The sequence below is a fragment of the Chenopodium album genome, chromosome 14 (genome assembly GCF_948465745.1).
Source record: "Chenopodium album chromosome 14, dcCheAlbu1.1, whole genome shotgun sequence".
NCBI lineage: Eukaryota > Viridiplantae > Streptophyta > Magnoliopsida > Caryophyllales > Amaranthaceae > Chenopodium > Chenopodium album.
In genome coordinates this window covers 51761895-51775828 of record NC_137847.1, presented here as the reverse complement: position 1 = coordinate 51775828, position 13934 = coordinate 51761895, and the positions used below count along the sequence as shown (strand labels likewise).

The 13934-nt window shown below is 41.4% G+C and overlaps 1 non-coding gene across 1 annotated transcript; it reads right to left on the bottom strand.

Annotated features, from left to right (window-relative positions):
- Nucleotides 1-9848: 9848 nt before the first annotated feature.
- On the bottom strand, nucleotides 9849-9955 carry LOC145580394 (small nucleolar RNA R71). The gene has a single exon (XR_014099449.1). It is a non-coding gene; the product is annotated as a small nucleolar RNA R71 (small nucleolar RNA).
- Nucleotides 9956-13934: the final 3979 nt, after the last annotated feature.

Here is a 13934-nt window from a genome sequence, read left to right as displayed (position 1 = left end):
GGTCAAGGTCAAGCTAGTGGTAGTGGTAATTATGTGTCTAATAATCAACGGAATTATAGAAATGACAATAGATACCAACAAAAAGGCCAATACTCTTCCACTCACAACCCACCCGGTTTTAATGGAGGAGTAAGACCAACCATAGCTCCTATCCCTCGACCACCACTTCAAATTCAAGCTCCTCCTCCTCCTAAGTCTAATCTAGAAAGCATGTTGGAACAATTCATGAACTCCCAAAGTAAAAAGACAAATGACTTAGAGGAAAGCTTAAAGCAAATGCAAACCCACAATAAAATGTTGGAAAATCAAATGGCCCAAATAGCTAGTGCCCTTAAAGGCAAGTCTAGTACCTCATTGCCTAGCCAAGGTCTAGACCCTAAAGAGCAAGCCAATGCCATTGTAACTAGAAGTGGAAAAAGCTTGGGGGAAGTTCAAGGGAAGGGAATGCAACATGACTTAGAAGGTGAGAAGTCAAAAGAAAGAGTGATTGAAATGAGTGATTCCCACGGAGAGTTGAGAGTAGAAGAAGAAGAAGAGAAAACTAAAAAGAAAGAAGTTGAAGAAAAAAAAAAAGAGAGTGAAATCCCGCTACATGTGGCAAAGCTTCCTTTTCCGGGAAGGTTTGTCGGGTCTAGACTTGATGAACAATTTGCTAAGTTTTTGGAAGTCTTGAGGAAGCTTTATGTTAACATTCCATTCACCGATGCTATTAAACAAATGCCAACTTATGCTAAATTTCTTAAAGACATTTTGAGTAATAAAAGAGAAGTTGACTTTGTGGAAACAATTAATATGCCGGAAAATTGTAGTGCAATTATTCAAAATAAGTTGCCCACTAAGCTTAAAGATCCCGGTAGTTTTTCTATTCCATGTGCTATTGGTGAAATGGTAATTGATCGTGCTTTATGTGATCTTGGTGCTAGCATAAGCTTGATGCCCCTTTCTATGTGCAAAAGACTTGTCCTAGGAGAGTTAAATCCCACCAACATTTCCCTTCAATTAGCCGATCGTTCGGTTAAGATGCCTTTGGGAAAATTAGAGGATGTCCCCCTTAGGGTGGGCAAACTTTACATTCCGGTGGATTTTATTGTGCTTGATATGGATGAGGACTTGAATGTCCCCATAATTCTAGGTAGGCCTTTCTTAGCCACGGCGTGGGCCATTATTGATGTGAAACATGGTAAATTGTCTTTGCTTGTGGGAAAAGAGAAAGTGGAATTCAAATTGAACCAAGTTATGAAATGTCCTTCCAACATGGATGATTGTATGAGTATTGATATTGTTGAGAATGTTATTAATGAATCCATACAATTGCATTTGCATAACACTAATGATTCTCTTGAGTATGAACTTGAAAGCAAAGATAAGTCTTGCAATGAAGACATGGAGATGGAGCCAATTGAGGAGATTCTTGACTCCACCCCCATGGACAAGGAAGAAGCAAACCTAGTAATTGGAAAAGAAGAAGTGAAGAAACAACTCATGAACGACAATGGTAAGGAATGCCCAAGTGTAGAGCTAAAACCTCTACCATCCAACTTGAGGTATGAGTTTCTTGGTCCATCTTCTACTTTTCCGGTTATTGTTAATGCTTCATTGGATGAGGTTCAAACCTCGAAATTATTGAATGTATTAAGGATGCATCGCAAAGCTTTGGGATATAAAATGGATGATTTGAAAGGTATAAGCCCAACGCTTTGTATGCATCGAATTTCATTGGAGGATGATGCTAAACCATCAATTGAAAGACAAAGAAAGCTTAATCCTCCAATGCTTGAAGTGGTCAAGAAGGAAGTTCTTAAACTACTTGCCGCCGGTATCATTTATCCTATTTCTAATAGTAGATGGGTGGCACCGGTGCAACTAGTCCCTAAAAAGGGGGGGATGACGGTTATTAAAAATGAAAAAAGTGAACTCATCCCTACTAGAACTATTACCGGTTGGAGGATGTGTATAGACTATCGTAGGCTAAACACATCCACCAAGAAAGACCACTTCCCATTGCCTTTTATTGATCAAATGTTGGAAAGGCTAGCATCTCACAAGTATTTTTGTTATCTTGATGGCTATTCCGGGTTCTTTCAAATCCCAATTCACCCGGATGACCAAGAGAAAACAACATTCACTTGTCCATATGGCACCTATGCTTACCGTAGGATGCCATTTGGCTTATGCAATGCCCCCGCTACCTTCCAAAGATGTATGATGGCAATTTTTGCGGATATGATTGAAAAGGAAATGGAAGTTTTTATGGATGACTTCTCGGTTGGGGGAAGTTCTTTTGATGATTGTTTAATTAATCTCACGCGATGTTTGAAAAAGTGTGAAGAGGTCAACCTTGTCCTTAATTGGGAAAAATGTCATTTTATGGTTCAAGAAGGCATTGTTCTTGGCCATAAGATCTCCCATGAGGGGATTGAGGTTGATAGGGCTAAGGTGGATGTAATAGAGAAGCTCCCACCCCCTACTAATGTGAAAGGGGTGAGATCTTTCTTGGGACATGCCGGTTTCTATCGGCGTTTCATCAAGGACTTCACTAAAATAGCCAAACCTCTTACTACACTTCTTCAAAAGGAGTGTGATTTTGTATTTGATGGTGCTTGTCTAGATGCGTTTTGCAGGTTGAAGAAAGCATTGATCTCGGCACCAATAGTGCAAGCTCCGGATTGGAGCCTCCCCTTTGAACTAATGTGTGATGCAAGTGACACGGCGGTTGGTGCCGTGTTGGGGCAAAAGAAAGAAAAGAGGGTGCACGTGATCCACTATGCAAGCAAAACATTGAATGATGCACAAAAGAACTACACCACGACCGAAAAGGAGCTTCTTGCGGTAATCTACGCCTTTGACAAGTTCCGTTCCTACCTTTTGGGTTCAAAAACCATTGTCTACACCGATCATTCGGCAATCAAATATCTCATGTCCAAGAAGCATTCAAAGCCTAGGTTGATGAGATGGGTGCTTGCTTTGCAAGATTTTGATATAGAGGTTAAAGACAAAAAGGGGACGGAAAATTCGGTAGCGGATCATTTGTCAAGGTTGGAAATCCGAGATGAAGATGTTGATCAACTTCCAATCAATGATGAGCTCAAAGATGATGTTTTGTATGCTATCCAAGCAAAGTCATTGCCTTGGTATGCCGATATAGTGAACTACTTGTCTTGTGAGGCAATTCCACCAGAGTTCACCCCTCAACAAAGAAGAAAATTGAAGCATGAGTCGAAAATGTACATATGGGATGATCCTATTTTGTACAAGATAGGGGTGGATGATCTTTTGAGAAGATGTGTTCCCGACGATGAAATTCAAAGTGTGCTTCATATGTGCCACTCATCACAATGTGGTGGTCATATGGGAGCAAACAAAACGGCGGAAAAAGTGTTGCAATGTTTGTTATTTTGGCCTACTCTCTTCAAGGATGCATGGGTCTTTGTGAAGACTTGTGACAAATGCCAAAGAACCGGGAACATATCAAAAAGAAATGAGATGCCTCAAAATCCGATCTTGGAATTGGAGGTATTTGATGTTTGGGGGATTGACTTCATGGGTCCCTTTCCTTCATCTTACGGTAATCTCTACATTCTAGTAGCGGTGGACTATGTGTCCAAATGGGTGGAAGCTCTTGCATCACCAAAGAATGACTCCAAGGTGGTGATGAAGATGTTTAGAAAGATCATATTCCCAAGATTTGGCGTTCCACGGGCTGTGATAAGTGATGGAGGGTCTCATTTTTCTCATCAAACATTCAAAGCTTTATTGGCTAAGTACGGAGTACACCATAAGGTGGGTTTGTCCTATCATCCTCAGACAAGCGGCCAAACGGAGGTTTCAAATAGAGAAATCAAGCTCATTTTGGAGAAGACCGTGGCTAGAAGTAAGAAGGATTGGGCGGCAAAACTTGATGATGCCTTATGGGCATACCGTACAGCTTTTAAGACACCCATAGGGACCACTCCTTACAAGTTAGTCTATGGGAAGTCTTGCCATTTGCCCGTGGAATTGGAGCACAAGGCTCAATGGGAAATTAAAGCCTTGAATTTTGACCTCAAAAGTGCCGGAGAGAAAAGAATGCTAGACTTGCATGAGCTAGAGGAATTGAGAATGAATGCATACGATAATGCAAGCTCTTACAAGGCAAAGTCTAAGGAGTTTCATGACAAGTACATTATCAAGAGGGACTTCAAGGAAGGTGATAAGGTTCTTCTCTACAACTCAAGGTTAAAGCTTTTTCCCGGAAAGCTTAAATCAAGGTGGAGTGGTCCTTTTCAAGTTGTAAAGGTATTTCCCTATGGCTCAATTGAAGTTTGGAGTGAGAGCACCGGAGCATTCAAAGTGAATGGTCAACGCATCAAGATTTATTATGAGGGTGACAAGAAAGGTGTGGTTCACTCCATCAAGGTCAAAGAATTCAATGTCTCCGGTTAATGTGATCGGAAGGGCGTCAAGCTAGTGACGTTAAAGAAGCGCTCCCGGGAGGCAACCCGAGTATTTTTTGCTTTTACTAAAAAAAAAAAAAAAAAAAAAAAAAAAAAAAAAAAGACGAGAGAGAGAGATGAAAGAGCTTAAACTAACACTTAACATTTTGAATGCTTTGTTTAGTGTTTTGTTTTGATATAGGTAATTTGCTTGGAGAAAAGAAAAAGAGGAAGATTTGAGGCTCCAGTTAGGAGCGGGCGCTCCTCAATCCCAGCATGCCCGCTCCTACTAGCAGCAATTAAGGCAGGAACTCCAGCAAGTTTAGGAGCGGGCGCTCCTGAAGGAGTGCACGCCCGCTCCTCTATATCAAGAATTGGGCAGGAACTACAGAAAATGTAGGAGCGGGCGCTCCTTACCACCTGCACGCCCGCTCCTATATTCAGCTCTCGAAAAAAAAAAGAAAAAAAAAAAAAAGAAAAAAAAAAATATTTGAAAGTTTTGAAAAAAACTGGCAGAATCGATACCAAGAAGTAGGAGCGGGCGCTCCTAAGACCCTGCACGCCCGCTCCAACTATCAAAAAAGAGGCAGTAAGTACCTCTAACAGAAGGAGCGGGCGCTCCTCAATCCCAGCACGCCCGCTCCTAACCTGCCGTGTAAAAAAAAAAGGGGATTTCCCCTTATCTCTTTTTACCTTCTTTCATCTCCCACCTCTCATTTTTCCCACATTCATCTTCTCTCTCCTCTTTGCCCACCTCTTTCTCACTCTAAAAACCCCATCTTCTCTACCTTCTCCCATCAAAATCATCATCAATCCTTCATTTTTTTCACTCAAAATTCACAAATTCTTATTCTCCTTCCAATTCTCTTTCTAAAATCACAAAAATTCACAAATTTGGTCAAAAATTCGAAAACCCACAAAATCTCCATTGAAGAACAAGAGCAAGAAGGTGAAAGCTTGAAGAAGGAGGAGCAAATTTGGGTAGTCTTGGAGGATTTTAGAGTATTTTCATACTCTATTTGGTATAAGCCACTTCTCTACTCAACTTTCTTTTTCAAATTTTCATAACTATTGTTTATTTCATACAAATTGTGTAGTTAATTGCATGATTGGTTAGAATTGAACAATTATTGTTGTTTATGGAGAATTGTTAGAAAAAAAATTGTGAATGATTTTTAGAATAGTTGAAATTGTGATTGAAAATTACATAAACATTGTGATTTTGTGAATGTGGTTTGTGTGAAATTAGTGAAGTGCATTGTTGTTGGAATTTTTGTGTTGGAATATATTGTTGGTTGTGTTGTGGAACAGGTACTTTTGGATTTTTAAAGGGGGTTTGAAGTTAAGGGTGTGTGTGGAGTTGTTTGTTGTTGAGTGTTTTTCCTAATTACCCCTTTTCCAAACTAAAAGAAAAAGAAAAAAAAAATGAAGAAATTCATTGGAGGGATTAAGAAAAGAAAAACAAGTGAGCCTCAAGCATCCTCACCCCCTTCACAACGAGAAAACCCTAACCCACCACCAACTTTAAAAATCGATAAACGATTTAAAAAGCCTTTCGATGACCTTTCCAAACGAAAAATTATTCCAACCCGATTCTATCATCAACATTCAATGAGACTTCTAGGGGTCGATGAGGGAATTAGAAGAGTAGCCGAAAACTTCGGTTGGCTAGACTTCTTGGACCTTGCGGAAGAAACCTTTTCTTCCCTAACTCTTGAATTCCTTTCATCGGTTTCTATGAAACGCATAAACCTTGAGGATGAGCCATTGGAATGCGAAATAAAATTTAGAATGTTCAATGTCGAAAAAACCTTAACTTTGACGAGATTGAACGAAATTTTTGAATGGCCCACCCTCAACCAAGTCTATGACCCCAATGGTACTTACTTCTCAAGTTATGAGGAGCAAGTGTGGTGGAATACCATTGCGGGGTATCCCAATTTCACAACCCGGTCTAGCCATGCTAGCCACATTATCCACCCCGTCCTTCGAATCTTCATGCGAATCATGAGCTATGCTTGTTTTTCTAAACAAGACCTAGGGAAGCTAACTAAAGAGGATATCAAATGCCTCTTTCTAGCTTCAAGATTCGAAGGAAATGTGGAAGGGAATGTGAACATGGGATACTTGTTCATCAAGAGATGTATTGAAATAAGAGAAAGTGGAGAGATGAGCGGAGAGATTAGATGCGGGGGAATGATTTCAATTATTGCGAGGAAGTTAGGGTTTGGGTCTTTTCTAGACCAAATGACCCCGGTCCAAAGTTCTAACATGCTTGATCTTAAGGCACTTAGTGATATGAAGTTCCTTAGTGAAATTCCGGGCCGAAATCTTCGCTATAGTTGGAAGGTCAATGGGGTGCGTTATTGCACTCTCCCAAATCCGGCGGTTAATAACTCGGTGGGGGACACATGGCAAGTGCCAAGAGATCAACTCCCACGAGGTATGGCCGGTGGTGGCGAGAATGTACCCGTACCCCGTCGTATGAGTACATCCTCCATTCCCCAATCTAGGGTAGATGGTTCCTCTTCCTCCTCTTCTCTCTTTGATGTGGAAATTGCTTTCAACCAATTAAATCTAACTAATCAAAGACTCCTTGAACAAAATGAGTACCAAAGTTTTGTAGCGGAGAGAAGCTACTAACATCAAGTTGAGAGGGGAGACTTTCTCCCTTACCTCAACTATCCCAACCGTCCCGTTCAAGAAGGGCCGGTAGCGGGTTGGAATAATGGCCAACCCACCTACCCTTTTTGGCAAGGCCCGCGTAGTTCAATTGGGGAGCTTCGCTCCTATCCCCCTGATAACTTGTATTTTGGTTTGATTTTAGGGTGTCTTTGAACCTTGTTTACTTGATAAAATCAGTGTTTTGGTTCACTTTTGCTCTATTACTATGCAATTTTTGTGTACCCTATGCTTCACGGGTTGTTGGTGTTTTTGTTGAGTTGCTAGGCCTAAAGACGACCAAGTGAAGCCTATGGATGATGAATCAAGTTGGAAAGCAGGAAGATGATGAAAAGAAGCCAAAGCATAGTAGCCAAGTGAAGAAGAAGAAGAAACTGCAGTGGAGCGGCCTCTCCAAATAGATGGCGCGGCCTCTCCTTAGGCGCGGCCTCTCCAGGTCAGTGGAGAGGCCTCTCCACCCTTTTGCTGTAGCTACTGCCAAAGTTGGCAGTTTCAAGGATTTTGAGAGGAGAGGCCTCTCCAACTTTGTGTCGCGGCCTCTCCATCTGGAGCGGCCTCTCCACCTATTTAGAGAGGCCTCTCCACCTCGTTGCCAAACTTCCTGCCTCACTTGGCAGTTTTGGAACAAAGAGTTAGGAGAGGCCTCTCCAACATTATGCCGCGGCCTCTCCATCCGAGGAGCGGCCTCTCCACCTTTTTGGAGAGGCCTCTCCACCCTGCTACGGAGCATTCTGCCCCAATTTTCCTCAGTTTGGAGCGGCCTCTCCAAGACATGGAGCGGCCTCTCCAGACTTTGGAGCGGCCTCTCCAGACCTTGGAGAGGCCTCTCCCGACGGGTTCCGCGAACTTTCTATTGCGGAGTTTACTATGAAATTGGGGATTATAAATAGCTTTAAGGGGCTCATTTGTAGGACTCTCTTCTCTCTTAACTCCCTTTAGACTTCTTAGGCCCTTAGTTTCTCTAAACCCTCTTTAATTAGATTAGTTTTCCTCAAAACTCAATCTTTGTAAGAATTATTTGAAGTTTGTTCTATCAATTTCAACAACAATTATTCTCAACTTTGGAGCATCAATTAGTAACCTCTTTCTCTCTCCTTTGCTATTTATTTTTCTGATTTTATCTTTTATTAATCTTAGTTCTTGCTTAATCTTTGTTAATTGTTCTTGCATGTCCAACCATCCTTGTTTAATCTCTCTCCTAGTTTAATTGAATTCATGTTAACCCTAGATTTAATTGTTAGATTGTTTTCCACCATGATTAGTGAGTAGTTAATTAGCTAGGGGTTGGGTGAAGACCCAACCAAGCCATGGGTTGATTGTTAATTGTGCTTGCATGTTCATTTTGGGTTGATGATTGATTGTTAAAGAATTGGTTAATTGCATGTGTAATTGGATGGCCACTTATTGCTCATGTATTCACTTCTATGCTTGCATTGAGAGATAGAGTCTAGTTGTGAGCCTATTCTTATATGATTATGCTAAATTCCTCTTGATTATGGTTCCTTGTTTGAATGATGTAGTAGTCTTAGTTGCAACAATTAGGTGAGAAATCCCAATTGTTTGTGCCTTAATTCTTTCTTGGACCGATTGAAAGACAAACCCGAGTTAGTAGTCTACTTCCCATTGTTAAGACTTGGTTGGCCTATCTTGTTAGTTGAGTTTGGTTTAGGATTGCTTAGTGTTATGGCTTCGAAAGAAGGCAATGTTGAGTGCCCTCTCTATCACCCAATTTGTGTTCATGCTTGCCTATTGATTTGATCCGTTGGTTTGTTTGGAGTCGATCCCTATTTCCCCCTAGTGTTTGTCTCCATAGTAGTTATCTAATCAAAACCCCCAATTTGTGACCGAACTAGATTGCAACCATTTCATACTCTCGGTGTACTTACCCATTCCCTGTGGATACGATCCTCTACTTACCCTAGACTTGTCTTAGGTTGGTTTAGGTAGAAATATTGTTTGGTTTTAGGGTGATCGTCCAACGACCGATTATTCCCCCTACCAAAATGGCGCCGTTGCCGGGGAAAGGCGTTAAGCATTGAGTTACTTATGAGATATGTGAGACTAGTTCATTTGTATAGTTTTATTTTTCTCTGTTTTCTTTGACTAACCTACTAATCTCCCTTCTAGTCTTCTTTGTTTATGCCCAAACGCAGCAATAGGACACTTCCTCTTGTGCCGTTGAATCTCGAGCTTGAAAAGGTAGTAAGGGCAAATCGAAGAGAAAAGAGGGCGAAGGCTAGTGGTGCCACATCAAGTGAGCCACAAGTGGTAGTTGAGTCCGATCAATCTAGTTCTAGTGAGACTAGTGGAGAAACCATTCCACTAGAGTCACCAAGGACAAATTCTCCAACTTCTCCACCTCTTCACCAATTTGAGATGGCTCTTCCAAATAAGACTTTGAGAGAATTTGGTGTTCCTCCTCCGTATCAAGAAGCAAGTGGGATTGTTACTCCCACTACCGAAGCAAATAATTTCGAGATAAGGCCTGCCCTTATCACCTTGATTGAGGGTCATCAATTCTCCGGGGCAAAGCATGAGGACCCCATTGCGCATTTAAAGCAATTCACACGGTATTGTAGCACCGTGAAGGCAAATGGGGTGACTCCGGAGTACATTCTTCTAAGCATGTTCAAATTTTCTCTTTCGGGGAGTGCAAGTGATTGGCTTGATAGGTTGACTCCGAATTCATTGACAACTTGGAATGAGGTAACTTCTGCATTCCTTGGGAGGTTCATTCCTCTTGGGAAAACGGCGGAATTGAGGTCCAAGATTTCAAACTTCCAACAAGAGTCCGATGAGTCTCTCTACGATGCTTGGGAGAGATTCAAAAGCTATCAACAACAATGCCCCCACCATGGGATGGAAGATTGGCTCTTGCTTCATGGATTCTATAGGGGTCTCTTGAGATCGGACCGCATACTCTTAGATGGAGCTTCGGGTGGGCCACTCATGAACAAACCACCCGCGGAGGCATTAAAGATCATAGAGGATGTAGTCCAAAACTACACCGATTGGAGCCCCGATGAGAGAAGCACCTCTAGGAGAGGGGGAAAGTATGAGGTAAATGCTATTAACATGCTTAGTTCAAAATTGGATGCCTTGTCTTCTAAATTTGACCAAATGCAATCTTCTCCCCCTCCTATCTCCCCCCTCCCAAATTCACGTGCATCTAATTCCTCGAATGATAATGTGTCTATGCAATTGATGTCTTGTGATGTATGTGGTGGTGAAGACCATGCGTCTTCCGATTGTTATTTGTTGAATGAGCAATGTTCCCCTTCCCCTTCCATGGAACAAGTCAATAACGTGAATGCTAATCCTAGGTTTGACCCCTATTCCAACACCTACAACGAGGGATGGAAACATCACCCTAATTTTGGTTGGAGAAGTGGCCAGAACCAAGGGCAAGGTAGTGGTCAAGGTCAAGCTAGTGGTAGTGGTAATTATGTGTCTAATAATCAACGGAATTATAGATTTGACAATAGATACCAACAAAAAGGCCAATATTCTTCCACTCACAACCCACCCGGTTTTAATGGAGGAGTAAGACCAACCATAGCTCCTATCCCTCGACCACCACTTCAAATTCAAGCTCCCCCTCCTCCTAAGTCTAATCTAGAAAGCATGTTGGAGCAATTCATGAACTCCCAAACTAAAAAGACAAATGACTTAGAGGAAAGCTTAAAGCAAATGCAAACCCACAATAAAATGTTGGAAAATCAAATGGCCCAAATAGCTAGTGCCCTTAAAGGCAAGTCTAGTACCTCATTGCCTAGCCAAGGTCTAGATCCTAGAGAGCAAGCCAATGCCATTGTAACTAGAAGTGGAAAAAGCTTGGGGGAAGTTCAAGGAAAGGGAATGCAACATGACTTAGAAGGTGAGAAGTCAAAGGAAAGAGTGATTGAAATGAGTGATTCCCATGGAGAGTTGAGAGTAGAAGAAGAAGAAGAGAAAAACAAAAAGAAAGAAGTTGAAAAAGAAAAAAAAGAGAGTGAAATCCCGCTACATGTGGCAAAGCTTCCTTTTCCGGGAAGGTTTGCCGGGTCTAGACTTGATGAACAATTTGCTAAGTTTTTGGAAGTCTTGAGGAAGCTTTATGTTAACATTCCATTCACCGATGCTATTAAACAAATTCCAACTTATGCTAAATTTCTTAAAGACATTTTGAGTAATAAAAGAGAAGTTGACTTTGTGGAAACAATCAATATGCCGGAAAATTGTAGTGCAATTATTCAAAATAAGTTGCCCACTAAGCTTAAAGATCCCGGTAGTTTTTCTATTCCATGTGCTATTGGTGAAATGGTAATTGATCGTGCTTTATGTGATCTTGGTGCTAGCATAAGCTTGATGCCCCTTTCTATGTGCAAAAGACTTGGCCTAGGAGAGTTAAAGCCCACCAACATTTCCCTTCAATTAGCCGATCGCTCGGTTAAGATGCCTTTGGGAAAATTAGAGGATGTCCCCCTTAGGGTGGGCAAACTTTACATTCCGGTGGATTTTATTGTGCTTGATATGGATGAGGACTTGAATGTCCCCATAATTCTAGGTAGGCCTTTCTTAGCCACGACGGGGGCTATTATTGATGTGAAACATGGTAAATTGTCTTTGCTTGTTGGAAAAGAGAAAGTGGAATTCAAATTGAACCAAGTTATGAAATGTCCTTCCAACATGGATGATTGTATGAGTATTGATATTGTTGAGAATGTTATTAATGAATCCATACAATTGCATTTGCATAACACTAATGATTCTCTTGAGTATGAACTTGAAAGCAAAGATAGGTTTTGCAATGAAAACATGGAGATGGAGCCAATTGAGGAGATTCTTGACTCCACCCCCATGGACAAGGAAGAAGCAAACCTAGTAATTGGAAAAGAAGAAGTGAAGAAGCAACTCATGAACGACAATGGTAAGGAATGCCCAAGTGTAGAGCTAAAACCTCTACCATCCAACTTGAGGTATGAGTTTCTTGGTCCATCTTCTACTTTTCCGGTTATTGTTAATGCTTCATTGGATGAGGTTCAAACCTCGAAATTATTGAATGTATTGAGGATGCATCGCAAAGCTTTGGGATATAAAATGGATGATTTGAAAGGTATAAGCCCAACGCTTTGTATGCATCGAATTTCATTGGAGGATGATGCTAAACCATCAATTGAAAGACAAAGAAAGCTTAATCCTCCAATGCTGAAGTGGTCAAGAAGGAAGTTCTTAAACTACTTGCCGCCGGTATCATTTATCCTATTTCTAATAGTAGATGGGTGGCACCGGTGCAAGTAGTCCCTAAAAAGGGGGGGATGACGGTTATTAAAAATGAAAAAAGTGAACTCATCCCTACTAGAACTATTACCGGTTGGAGGATGTGTATAGACTATCGTAGGCTAAACACATCCACCAAGAAAGACCACTTCCCATTGCCTTTTATTGATCAAATGTTGGAAAGGCTAGCATCTCACAAGTATTTTTGTTATCTTGATGGCTATTCCGGGTTCTTTCAAATCCCAATTCACCCGGATGACCAAGAGAAAACAACATTCACTTGTCCATATGGCACCTATGCTTACCGTAGGATGCCATTTGGCTTATGCAATGCCCCCGCTACCTTCCAAAGATGTATGATGGCAATTTTTGCGGATATGATTGAAAAGGAAATGGAAGTTTTTATGGATGACTTCTCGGTTGGGGGAAGTTCTTTTGATGATTGTTTAATTAATCTCACGCGATGTTTGAAAAAGTGTGAAGAGGTCAACCTTGTCCTTAATTGGGAGAAATGTCATTTTATGGTTCAAGAAGGCATTGTTCTTGGCCATAAGATCTCCCATGAGGGGATTGAGGTTGATAGGGCTAAGGTGGATGTAATAGAGAAGCTCCCACCCCCTACTAATGTGAAAGGGGTGAGATCTTTCTTGGGACATGCCGGTTTCTATCGGCGTTTCATCAAGGACTTCTCTAAAATAGCCAAACCTCTTACTACACTTCTTCAAAAGGAGTGTGATTTTGTATTTGATGGTGCTTGTCTAGATGCGTTTTGTAGGTTGAAGAAAGCATTGATCTCGGCACCAATAGTGCAAGCTCCGGATTGGAGCCTCCCCTTTGAACTAATGTGTGATGCAAGTGACACGGCGGTTGGTGCCGTGTTGGGGCAAAAGAAAGAAAAGAGGGTGCACGTGATCCACTATGCAAGCATGACATTGAATGATGCACAAAAGAACTACACCACGACCGAAAAGGAGCTTCTTGCGGTAATCTACGCCTTTGACAATTTCCGTTCCTACCTTTTGGGTTCAAAAACCATTGTCTACACCGACCATTCGGCAATCAAATATCTCATGTCCAAGAAGCATTCAAAGCCTAGGTTGATGAGATGGGTGCTTGCTTTGCAAGATTTTGATATAGAGGTTAAAGACAAAAAGGGGACGGAAAATTCGGTAGCGGATCATTTGTCAAGGTTGGAAATCCGAGATGAAGATGTTGATCAACTTCCAATCAATGATGAGCTCAAAGATGATGTTTTGTATGCTATCCAAGCAAAGTCATTGCCTTGGTATGCCGATATAGTGAACTACTTGTCTTGTGAGGCAATTCCACCGGAGTTCAACCCACAACAAAGAAGAAAATTGAAGCATGAGTCGAAAAGGTACATATGGGACGATCCTATTTTGTACAAGATAGGGGTGGATGATCTTTTGAGAAGATGTGTTCCCGACGATGAAATTCAAAGTGTGCTTCATATGTGCCACTCATCACAATGTGGTGGTCATATGGGAGCAAACAAAACGGCGGCAAAAGTGTTGCAATGTTTGTTATTTTGGCCTACTCTCTTCAAGGATGCATGGGTCT